Below are 12,563 nucleotides of genomic sequence, written 5' to 3' on the forward strand. Positions count from 1 at the left end.
AATAAAAAATGGAACACAGAAACAAAGAGCGAGAACCTTTTAGATGCGCGTGCTCCATGAGACTGCACACCTTGTATCAGCGCGTCATACATGTGCATAGACAGCTTTTCTGTCATCTGTTCTTAACATATTAAAGTGTGTTTCTTCAAGTGCGTCTGTGTGTTCACGGGCAAATTATTTGTAATATTAATTTGATAATAACAGCCAAATAATAATAATAATTGAATACATGAGAAAACGAGCCAAATATCTTCTTGACCTCATCAAAGGCATCAGCTACTGGCGATTACTCTTACCATCGCGATCCCAGAGATGATCATCTGTCGGCACAACCCTAATGTGCATTTCTCTATAAATTAACTAAGTCTCCTTGCTGGTTTTTCAGACATATTCAGGATTACCGCTTTGTGTGTTTGCTTGTAAAATGTATATTTTAAAGGCAATTTTTTACGGTTTAGAATTTCTCTAATGTAGAACATTGTTAGCAATGTTACTTATAACATTCTTTCTCAGCATTGGAACTCAAACCATTTTCTGATGCCTAGGGTTGGGCGATGTCCCCTAAATTGGCAGTTGACGATGTTGACAGTAAAACATTGCGATGGACGATGATATCGTCGGTGGGGCGGTACCATGTACCTGCAGGAAATGGCCACTGATGGGGAAGAGGACCCGCTGACTTGGTGGAAAACGAACGACAAAAGGTTTCCGTTCATGGCAAGATTAGCACGGAAATATCTGTGCATATGTGCTACCAGCACTCCATCAGAGCGGGTCTTCAGCACAGCGGGTAGTGTAGTTACTCCAATCCGCAGCTTATTAAAACCAGATAAAGTGAATATGTTGGTATTTCTGGCCAGAAACATCGAAATTTAAACATGGTCTATGGTGAAAGATATTAGACTTCTTTACGCATTTTTCGCCATCCGTTGCGGAGCTATTCGATTTTGCATATTATTTTTTAAACGTTCATTTGTGTAGTTCATATGACCACTTTACAATATTTCAATAACATAATTTATTTTGTAGCCTGTGCTGAAGTTACTTGTGCTGCTAATTATAAGTGAAATGTTAATGCCGAGTATCGGTCATTATATGAGTGTATATGAGTGTTGCTCCCGTTTTCTTGTTTTATTTGTTGTTCTTCTATGTTTTAATAAATGTGTGTTATTCATATTCACCTTGTTTCTTTCATTTGATTTGACATTATGGATTTATGGCCATGGAAATTTTTCTTTAAAAGTATTAACCAGACAAAAGTTATTTGACGTTCGCTGGTCTGGGTTTATCTTAAACTGCCGCTTCAGTGTATACAAGAGCTATGTGACAATGAGCAAGATTTTCTGAGACACTACAACTACTAATAATTAATTAATAAAGGCTATTTTCTTGTAGCCTACAACATAAAATATTTTAATCTAAATGTACAGTGTAAGACATGTAAAAAAAAGACGAAGCTAACAATCAATATTTGTGTAGCCTGCCTGACACGGTATTTTCACAGACTGTCACGTCTCTGGCATATACTACAGGATTTAAAATAGCATATATGCATTAGTTATATTCTCAATTTAATTTACAGAGCAATCCCTGCAAAGTTTTTAGGTTAACTATAGAAGAGACTAGGATTAGTGAGTCACACTACCAAGACTTGCAAAAGGGGGCGTGGCATCACGATGGTGGCTCTACATCGTGATGTTGGTCAGCCATCACGGCACAACCCTACTGATGCCCCACCCCGACCCAAAAATATATTTAAGTAATTAAATTAATATCATAAACATGCAACTACTCGACTGTTGGCTTATATTAACTTTTTTATTATTCATATTTTCTTTGCAGGGAGAAAATGAACAGGCAGAGAAATAAAATAGGTACTAGATTCAGAAATTAAATATTTCATTAACTGATTATGATGTTTGAGGTCTAGGCCTAAATCTATAAATTAATCATAAATTGAGGGGTTTATTCAGTAAAATCAATGTTAAACATTTACCATTTTAAAAGCATAGTGGGCTTATTAAGAACACATGTGGGCTTAAATGGTGCACATGTTCCTTATAAGCCCACTCCAGACTTTTCACGTTTACAATTAAATAAAGTAATTTAATTTTGTCAGTTTATGACAAAACATAACCTTAGTGTTTAGATGAGAGATGAATCTTTGATTTAACACTCACTGTATTGGAAGGGCAAGGCTGTTAACAATTCTATAAAAAAATAGAATAAACATGTATAACTTGAATTCAAGAATTCAAATCCCGATGAATTCAAGTCTCATATAAACACTCAAATAAAACTTTTTGAATAAGCTGATTTTTTGTTGGTTATCAGCATACTGCTGTCTGTGCATGTAAACATGCTCAGTCCTTTATTGCATGGAAATAGTCAATTTAATTGAAAAGTTTAAAATAAACCATTTTTAGGCACATTTCCATATACAAAAACAAAATGTCAGTAAAAATGGCAGAGAAAGTAAAAATATGAACTACTGGACCGACTGGGCTAGCAATGCGCAAAAAAATAAATAAAGCCCCGCTGTTGAACCCTGCAATATGATGCAACTTTTTTCTTTTGATGCTCTAAAGACAAGCAATTTCACAATATTCCAGAATCCAGATAACACGTTTTAAGTACAAAACAACCCTAGAAAGGCTGAAAACAACCAGGCAGATGAAACTACACAGGCAGTTCAAGGTGAGCCATTCAAGAGTTCAGATTTCTGTGGTCATTAACCTCTTCTATGTACTTCAGCACTCAGCACACAATGTCAACCAACTTTCTGTCAATGGACCAAAGTGCACTTGCAGTTTGCAAGCATGGAAACCAGCACCATCTCGGGTCACCACTCATCACTAAAAATAAAGGAATGTGATGTGATAAAGGATGCAATTTAAAGTGCAATAAATCAGAGGCTGTTCATTATCTGCCTCCAGCTTAAACTTCAAGCTCTGCTGCGTAGGTCTTGGCAAAGAGTCACTCTTTATACAATGATGCCTTTAATTACGGATGAGCAATTAACTTGTGTCTGCATTTCATGTCAACTAATCAACCATGAGAAGAATTAGCATTAATCAAACATGGGGAGGAAAAACAGAGTCTCGCATTACGCAACAGACCAGAAGTTTCCTGAATGAGTGAGGCCACGAATACCAAAAGATGAGCAAGAGTATAGAAATAATAATGCCTGTGGTACACCCAGATGTAAACAGCTTTTGAGGGCTCACAGAATGATGCTGTTACTAAGCTTTCAAAAATGATACACTATACAGCACATAAAAAAAAAGCTAAGAACATAATGTCTTAATAAATAATTTTTTTTATATGTTTTTTCTACCCAATCCATTAGCTAATCCTTAAACAGTGCTTCTCATGACTGTTTCTGAAATGTAGTGAATGTTTAAAAGGTAAAGTGTGTTGCAAAAGGCAACACAATTAAAATGGCCTTTTATCGATAAAAAGGGTGTGCGTGATTACGTCATGCCTAAAAAAAACACTGTCACAAAAGTTTTGGTTCAGTACAAAAGAAATCTGCCCTGAAGCCGTTTCCATTCTGAAATGTGCGTTTATCACTAATTCGCCTCCCAGATGTCCATAATTTTTTGGTAAAATGGGGAGAGTATTGAGACAATTCATTAAAATTAGACAGTTTACTATCATTTTAATTTCACAAAAAAAAAAGCAATAATAGGAAGAGAAATTGCAATCAAAAAGAACAGTTACCCTTCTGATAGGACTGTAATATTGGTCCTGATGTTGCACCTATCGCAGGTTGGCACCGGCTCTGACCTGAAAGCAGATCGTCATGGACCTGTTCAAACTGGCAAAAGTAGTGGGGGAAACTTTCTGGTCTCAGTAGAAGGACCATCAATCGATGTGTATACATTCTTGATATTCAATACTCTAATCTAAAGCACTGCCATCACAACTGCATTATGTCCCGCATATTTCTCCAGCAACTTTTATCGACCAACTAAACTTGATTATCATCTAAATGTATTTTAGCTTCAAAATGCAAATGACAGTGGCCATTCATTTGTTCAATGTGCACAAGATATTGTGTTGGCACTCCTGGAAGTGTCACATTTGCAGATCGGCTCTACATGCCATAAAGATCAATCAATAATCACATACTATAATTTGGCTTTCAATACTGTCGTCATAATTAACACAGGCTAAGGATTGGGGCAAACTCTGTCATGTGACACTGCATTTTTGCGTTAATGGCAATTTTCAAACCAATTTTTCACGACATCTGATGTATCGACAGAGTTTATGCGCTTGAGTTAAACGGAAAAATATTATGTCGACATTTGTGACATTTTAGCGATAATGTGCATTTCCAGCAGCTTTATTTTGATGCGCTAAAAGCTTTTTTGGATGGAAGTTTAAGATATAAAAATAAAATTATAATTAAAAATTGTTTGGAACAAAATGAAGGATGTCAGCATTCAGGAATAAAAATGAAATGCTCCCAAATTTGAGTTATGAATATTTTGTTCACCCCAATTCTTCCAAAACCATAACAGTGATAACATTACATAAGGATCCCACTCACTAGTGATGAACCAAATTGAAAGATTTTATAATAACTTAAATAATCACCAAATACAGAGTTCAAAACTATTTCCCTCATTGCTTACGTGAATCCACTTTTCCTAAATAATTTCCAAATGTTTCCAAAATTAAAAACATTGCTATTCAGAGAGAGGAAAACGAATCCATTGATGTACTGCAGTAGTAAAAGGAGTTCTAACCAAGCAGACTCTACTTCCCACTGCCCTGCTTAATTTGTCTGATTGCTCCTGGCAGACCACCCTCTGGCTCTATCCAGTCATGAGAGGTGAACCCATGGCACTGCACAGCGAGAGCTCAAGAGCATTAAACAATATGTAGATCCAATCCTCTACTAAAGGGGATTTTTACCTGAGGGGAAAGGGTCTGAATAGGGATGGATGCTTTTAAGGATTACACATGTATGTTTCAGCTTTAAATATGACTTTTAAATTTATAGTTGTTATTGAAGATTTTAAGGAAGGCAAGCTGTATTGTTTCAATAAATGCATAACTCCCATTCTGATTGTCTGTTTTTTGATAACACACTTAGTTTACATTTGAAATATGAATTAATCATAATTGTAATGTTGATGTTTTAGCATTAAATCTAACATTTCTGAATTAAAATAAGTTGAAAACTTGACAAAGTGAAAACTTTGTCATTGTCACACCTCCCTCGGGCTCATCATCAGATTTCTAATTCACCGCACCAGCTCTCAATTCACTCGCTCATCACTGCATGCATAAATAAATCTACTTTAACTGCGCTGCTTTCACACAGTGTTTATTTACCTGTCTGTGTATACTCTTGATCCTTGTCCATATCTGTTTAGTGCTTACCCTGTTGTTTTGCCTGTTACCTCTTCTTCAGTTTGTGAAGCTTCTCTTCTGTGTGATATCATGTACCATTAATATCACTGTATACCCTGTAAATCTCAGTAAACACTCACACTTGGTTTCACTAACTACAACTTGTGTGGCTTGAATTCCTGACAGTCATTTAGCCTATATATTTCAGCTAAAGAAAAATCACAAGTAAATAATGCAACGGCGTTGCTCCGAAATAATTTACTGTAGTAATGTTTTTTTTCATAATTATTAATATATATATAAGAGATGTACGGAAGTGAATATTTGTAGATAAAAAGTATATAAGTATTGTTTTGTTTCTAAAAATAATCAATTGTTTGGTTTCAGAAGAACTTTATTGTGTAGATTATTTTGATGCACCCTAAATATGCATTTTGGTCCATCAAAAAAATGGAGTACATTCACTTTCATTGTTTAAAAGGAGGAGGCCTGAAATGAAATCCTAAAAATCTTAAATTCTGTTTTGATGAAGAAATAAACTTGATACATCTTGGATGGCCTGAGGGTGAGTAAATTATCAGCAAATTTTTATTTTGGGGTGAACTATTCCTTTAAGTATGACATTTTCAACACCTGAATTGTTTAAATTGTACACTAAAAGAGTGTTCATATAAGTAACACTTTGGTCAGTGTTAATTGAACCAAATCAAAGATGGACCTGTATGTTCACCCAGAAAGTGTTCATTTTAACACACAAAAATGTCCCAAAAATATTTTGCAGTGTAGACACAATTGGCTTATAATTAGAGCTGGTAAACAGAGTACCTCTTTTTATAAAAAAAATAAATAAACAAAAAGATTTTATGATTTTTGTATCCGTTAACGGTTCTTGAACATGGACTCTCCTGCCGATACAGATGCAAAAGAGTCCTAAAATACTTTCAAAATGTTTCCTGCACTAAAACAGCCTTACTAAGGCCATGTCCACACTGATGTTTTCATTTGAAAACGCATCTTTTTCTCAAAATTTTGGCCTTCTGTCCACACTGAGACTTAGGGCTGGGCGATAAAATGATAGCGCTATATCTCACGATAAATAAAATCCACGATAAGCTTTTGAGGAGTTTTCTATATTTACTACGTGTCGCTAAAACACAAGCAGTTCGGCTTTCTCAGGCTGCGTTTCCACTGGAGCAGACGAAATCAGCTCAAAGGCACTCACAGCGCTAGGAGAGAGCTTGCTCCACACCGCTGCCAATCCTACGATCCACCTTGCGAGCATGACGCTCAGCTTTCATAGGAATGAATTGAAAACGCTCTCAGCTTCGCTCACAACGCGCCAGTGGTAACTTGGGGTCAGACTGGATGAACTTGCTAATGCTAGCTGCCTTGCTAACAATTAGGTTACGTCAGACACCGGATTGATTTCATCCGCACCGCAAGACTTCATGACAAAGGTTGCGCCCTCTCATCGTCTCTAATGAAGAGCGCGACAGCACAACAGTGATGTGGACAACAGCTCTGATCTTTCTGCGCTGTAATCTTGAATATTGTTCTCTAGTTAGTACCAAACATGCATAATTTCTGCCCTATCCCGCTCCGCACGCGTTGACTCTTTTCCCTGCATGTGTGTAGACATGATGCGCTGCATGAGTTAACGTGGTTTCAAAGCACCTTTTAGACCATAATGTTTTTCCCTTCTAAATGTATCTTTATTAATCAGCATGTTACGAGCCTTTAATAATAAACAAATCGAATAAACAAACCGATTTCTGTTCTGCTTTTGTGAAAATTAATTGGATGTCTGGAATGGATAAGGAAAGACTAAAATTACTAGTTGGTAGCCTAGTCTCTCACTTTAATGAAAATATACAAATGTTTTTTAAATGTTTTAAAAAACATTTTCTACATTTTCTCTCAGTACACCCCTGAACCCACATTCAGCATCATTCCACAGTCACAAGGGCTTCTATGCCCATACTTGGGTCTCTGAATCTAAAGAAATATAAAAAATATTGCATTTTAATGTAAAAATATTCCAACAAATACTGGACTGCTGTCACTATGCTTCAGAACAAACAGATGATCTTTTAACATTCATTTTCAATTGATAAACGGTAAAATTGGTAAAAGATCCCGCAGACCCAACTGCTTTGACCTTCTCTGGACCCCCTGTGCAGTTTTGTAGAGACTATTTTGACTGTTTAGAATTTATTTTTTCTTATTTTCTTCCGTCAACAAAAAAAAAATGAGCAATGTGTAAATGTATATCGTGATAAATATCGATATCGAACAATATGACAAATATTATCGTGATAAAATTTTTTGACATATTGCCAGCCCTACTGAGACTGCATATTTGTCAGCAAAAACAGAGCTTTTTGAAAACGCTCTCCCATTTGAAAACGTTGCCTTCGCATTGTAGTGTGTGGACTGTGAAAACTGATATATCTGAAAACTATGACACATTTGTTGTCATGTGAGTTATGTGATCCATTCAACCAAAACAATCAAGATGGTGGTGCTGCTGTGCCTGATATTCACTTTGAAAGCATTATTATAGCCTAGATATATGTTACTTTGAATGAATGCAATGTGAATGTTGTACAAAGGTGAGGGGAAGTTTACTCGGATTTGGTATCCGGTGATGGAACACAAGGACAATTGCGTATCAGACCATACATGCAATGGCGATTTTTCACATGAACAGTAAGGGGATTTAAGCGTTTTCATACGTTTCAGTGTGTATGAGCAACTTTTGGAAAATGCTTGAAAATGGCAGTGTGGACGGAAAGCATTTTGAAAACGAAAACACCGTTTTCAAATGTATCCGGATGAATGTAGACATAGCCTAAATCAGCAGAGTGAAACATCCAGTACAATCACTCTTATGAACTGCTTCTTTTGAATCTACACTGCAAAACACACATTGCTTCCTGTGATGATTCTCACAAAGGCATATCACTTAGAAATACAAATAATAGCACACCTTTCTTCAACAAGACATACAATTTAAGGAATTATTTTTGTGGTATCAAAGCCAAAGTAAAAAAAAGTGCTGAATGAGTTATTTGTGAAAGTTTAATACTAAGGAAAAGGAGATTGTTCAAATCCTTAACTTAAGTATGAGCTACAGTAATAGCGATTCTTGCCTAAGCAAGCACGCAAAATTATCTGCTTCCAGCTTGTAAACTTGGGCTATAGGCAATCAGCTATATATACAGTTAACTGAAGGGGTGTGTGTTTGATGCATTCTCAGGCCAGCTCAAGGATATGTAGTTGAGAAAGACACCCAAACAAACTGATTTAAAGTTAACCTCTCATTTCTGAGCTGCTAGCCAAAGGCAGTCAGGAATCTTCCTTTATTGACAGAAGGTCACACTCTGGTTCTCGTAGCACTGCTGGCAAGGTTTCCTTCATTTCTTTAAAGAAAAACTATATTTTATATTTATCTTACAGCACACAGAGCTACACAGATTGCATACCACGTATTTGCATGCCCCCGTTTTCCATCTGACTCCCTCGTTCCCATTCAAACCAGAGATAAATGCCAGGGTCCTGAACACAAACATTCATGCCTCTGGCTATTCAGCAAGGTGGCTCAAAATGTCCGTCATTTCTTATCATTGAATCTTCTAACCCAGATGCAGCTTTTCAAACTGCAAAACAAGATCCTCTCACCCTAATCCACAAGACAAGCCACTCCGAACACCTTATGCTGCCCGAACATGTTTTGGTGTGCACTAAAAAATATTTTACAACTGCTGCACAGATTTTTCACAAAACCACTGTTTTGCTGTACCTCAAGCCAATATGTTCTAAAAACGTCTACTGACTGAGAGAGGCCTTGTCCTCTAAATATTGCTAAAAAAAAAAAGTGCTAAAATATTTCCCTAAATGTAAATAATACAATTTGTTCTTATCAAATACCCTATACAATCTTACAAACATCACATTTTTATTTCATTTTCAAATGAAAAAAGTATCAGGCCCAGTAATGCACATTGTTTGTTTACAACTCTGACCAGAGCATCTAAACTTCTCAGCACATGAAGGTTAAGCAATCTAAATCTCAATAAGAACCCTTAAGACTCAAATTACTTCATCAGCACTATACTGTATTTATATGCTGCCTATTACAGTAAGGGCTTAAATCAAGTCATGAACCTAATTATAAAATATGACTTTGGCATAGCAAGTGCATACTTTTTTTTTTTTTTTTTGGCTGAACAACCTAACAGGAAAAACTGCATTTAAATCTAGATGATCTGTTATCATATTATAAACAGACCACAGTGTCATCAATTTCCAACAGTAAACGATTATCTAGAGACTCAGCAGACTGTCAACCTGTAATGGTATACCAATGTTTCTCTTGTATAAGGACTCATATGAGATGCTGATGGCATGATGCTCTGTTTAATGAAGGAAATTAAGCAGTTGCAAATAATGTAAACGTCACATAATGACAACATTAACGCCTGACACTTTTTTCAACAGTTTCACTAAACTGAAGAAAAACACAACCTTCTGAATTGGGTCAATAACAGGTCTGCTCTCCTCCACAGTGGCACATTGTGTTGGTCCTTGGGCATATCAAATCATCCTCATGTGACTATTGTCCATGCAAACGCACATATGTTGAAGTGTTTGCAAAAGAGCCATAACAAAACACAAAAGTGCATTCATAAAATATACATTGACACCCAAATAATGTACAATACCAACAACTTCCAAGCAATTATTATGAGGACAACTTACTGGCCAGCAGTCTCTTAAAGAACCAAGAAAACAACTCTCGACAGCAAAATAATCCCATTTCAAAAAGAGCGGGGACAATTCCTAAAAAGGTTCAAAACTTCTCTCATCTCAGTTTTGTTAGCTTGCTAATAGCTAGTCGACCCGTTTAATTTCAGCGTGGCGGCTAATGTAAACAGCTAGTAAAGTTGTGATGGGATTCCCAGATAAAACTACTATATAAATCCAATTTACAGCTCTCATTTAGGTTTCTAAAGGTTTTATAAAATATAGATGCTTATATAATACAAAAACAGCTCCAGGCAGTAGTAGCAGAATCGCTAAGCTAAGCTAAAGAGTGTAGAAGGTAATTGAGGCTTGTGATCAACAGAATGAGGGACCTTGAGCTTCTTTACAACATAGTAAGCTGCCTACGACAGTTCAAACACAACTATAATGCCCAGAATGTTTTCTAAATAGACAGCTTGCTATGTTTTAAAACACAGCCAGCTGTTATGCTAAAAACAGACACATTTAACCTAGCCTGCCTATCCATTCCAACCAAAACTATAACCATTATATCTGCATAGATATCTCTGCTCGATTATACGAATTCGGCAACCTCCAGGGCGTATGCTAACCTGGACAAACTACAGGACTGCGAACGAAATAAAAAAAACTAAACAACATAACGTTTAAAGTCGTATATTACATGCTGCTTATGTATATTGTTTGGCCAGCTGTCTCCAGTTGCTGCCGCTGTTAGCAAGTTAGCTGGTTCTGAATTCAAAGAAAGATTCACTCACCAAGTTAATATCTGCCCTCAGAGGCAGTTGCAGTAGGGAATCCTGAATCCAGATATGTTAATTCAAGCATAGGGTGTTTGCAGGCTGATAGTAAACCTTCTCGTTTAAAGAGAATCGAGGCGTCGCAATACGCAGAGTGAGTGGTGTGTCTCTGCTGGGTCGAATCCAACCGAACTCAAGCCTAGCTGGATGACTATCCTCACGCTCACAGACACACACTAGACTCGCTCTTCTCTACAGGCAGCTGCTCAAAGACTGCAGTGCACAGACTGACTGCTAGTGGGCTCCAATTTATTTTATTTTTTATGGATAACATCAGAAATATTCATTAGTGTTATCCTTATCCGCATTGATATACGTTGTCTTTTAGTCCATGTATACAGAATACATATATTATATTGCCCAAACCTACTAATTTCATTTTTCACTGTGTCTATTAGTAGCTAGTTTTACTTCTATACATAGATGTGAGGCGTTTGATTTATTTTTTCTTTAATTGTACAGAATATATATATATATATATATATATATATATATATATATATATATATATATATATATATATATATATATATATATAAACAATGATTTAATAAAATGTAAGTGAGCTAAAATAAACAAAAGGTATAAATTAATTTGATTTGTCATTGCAATAATTGTAGTATTAGTACGATAATAGTATATTATTATATTTAAAAACTATGCACCTTGAAGAAAGTTTTTCCTTAGGTATACTGTAGTAAGCAGAGAGCAAAGTTATTATAGTAAGCATACCCACACATTTCTCTCAAATATTAATGCTTCTTAAAGGAACAGTACATCCAAAATTAAAATGCTCTCATTATTTACTCACCCTCATGCCAACCCAGATGTGTGTGCCTTTCTTTCTTCTGAAGAACACAAATTAAGATCATTTAGAAGAATATCTTCTAAAGGTGACCAAAACTTCGAAGCTTCAAAATGCACATAAAGGCAGCATAAAATTAACCCACATGTTATGGTTGGTGTGAGTGAGAATATTTGCATCCCTGCCCAGCATGTGGTGATGTGCGCATAGAATGCAAATCCCCCAAAACAAAAGAAGAACAATGTTGAAGTTAAAGTGGGCATATATAGTAAAAAAAATAAATAAATAAAAATAAAAAAAATATATATATATATGTCTACATGCATGTCTACATAATCTCAGTCACTCTTTATTTAGAAGCAGCTGTGTTTTACATCACATAGTTTTCAATGCTCTCTGCTCTTTGACACTGATGGTGCATGGGAATGTCCATGAGTTTTCAGGAGTCATTCTGCACTCATTAAAATAGGCAGTTATATAAAAAAGATAATCAAGAACAGAAAACTTTTAAGGCACCGCCTGTTAAAAAAATTGCATCGTGAAGATATCTTCAAAAATAATGACATAAATAGTTTTCAAATATCACTTACTGTCATCCAAATTCCAAAAAAGCGAAATCAATATTCGGTGTGACCACCTGCCTTTAAAACAGCACCAGTTCTCCTAGGTACACCTGGATACAGTTTTTCTTGGATGTTGGCAGATAGGATTTTCCAAGCTTCTTGGAGAATTCGCCACAGTTCTTCCATCTGTTTAGGCTGTCTCAATTGCTTCTGTCTCTTTATGTAATCTCAGACAGACACAAT

At 36.0% G+C, this 12,563-nt stretch overlaps 1 protein-coding gene across 1 annotated transcript in view; it reads right to left on the minus strand.

The window, feature by feature from the left end:
- Positions 1 to 11,112, minus strand: part of LOC127625089 (bifunctional heparan sulfate N-deacetylase/N-sulfotransferase 1-like) — a 132,927-nt gene extending 121,815 nt beyond the window's left edge. The window contains exon 1 of the mRNA XM_052100155.1: positions 10,911 to 11,112. The gene's annotated coding sequence lies outside the window, so the exon portion shown is untranslated. The remainder of the gene's footprint in view (positions 1 to 10,910) is intronic.
- Between the last annotated feature and the right edge of the window lie 1,451 nt (positions 11,113 to 12,563).

This window comes from Xyrauchen texanus, chromosome 31, assembly GCF_025860055.1.
Source record: "Xyrauchen texanus isolate HMW12.3.18 chromosome 31, RBS_HiC_50CHRs, whole genome shotgun sequence".
Classification (NCBI taxonomy): domain Eukaryota; kingdom Metazoa; phylum Chordata; class Actinopteri; order Cypriniformes; family Catostomidae; genus Xyrauchen; species Xyrauchen texanus.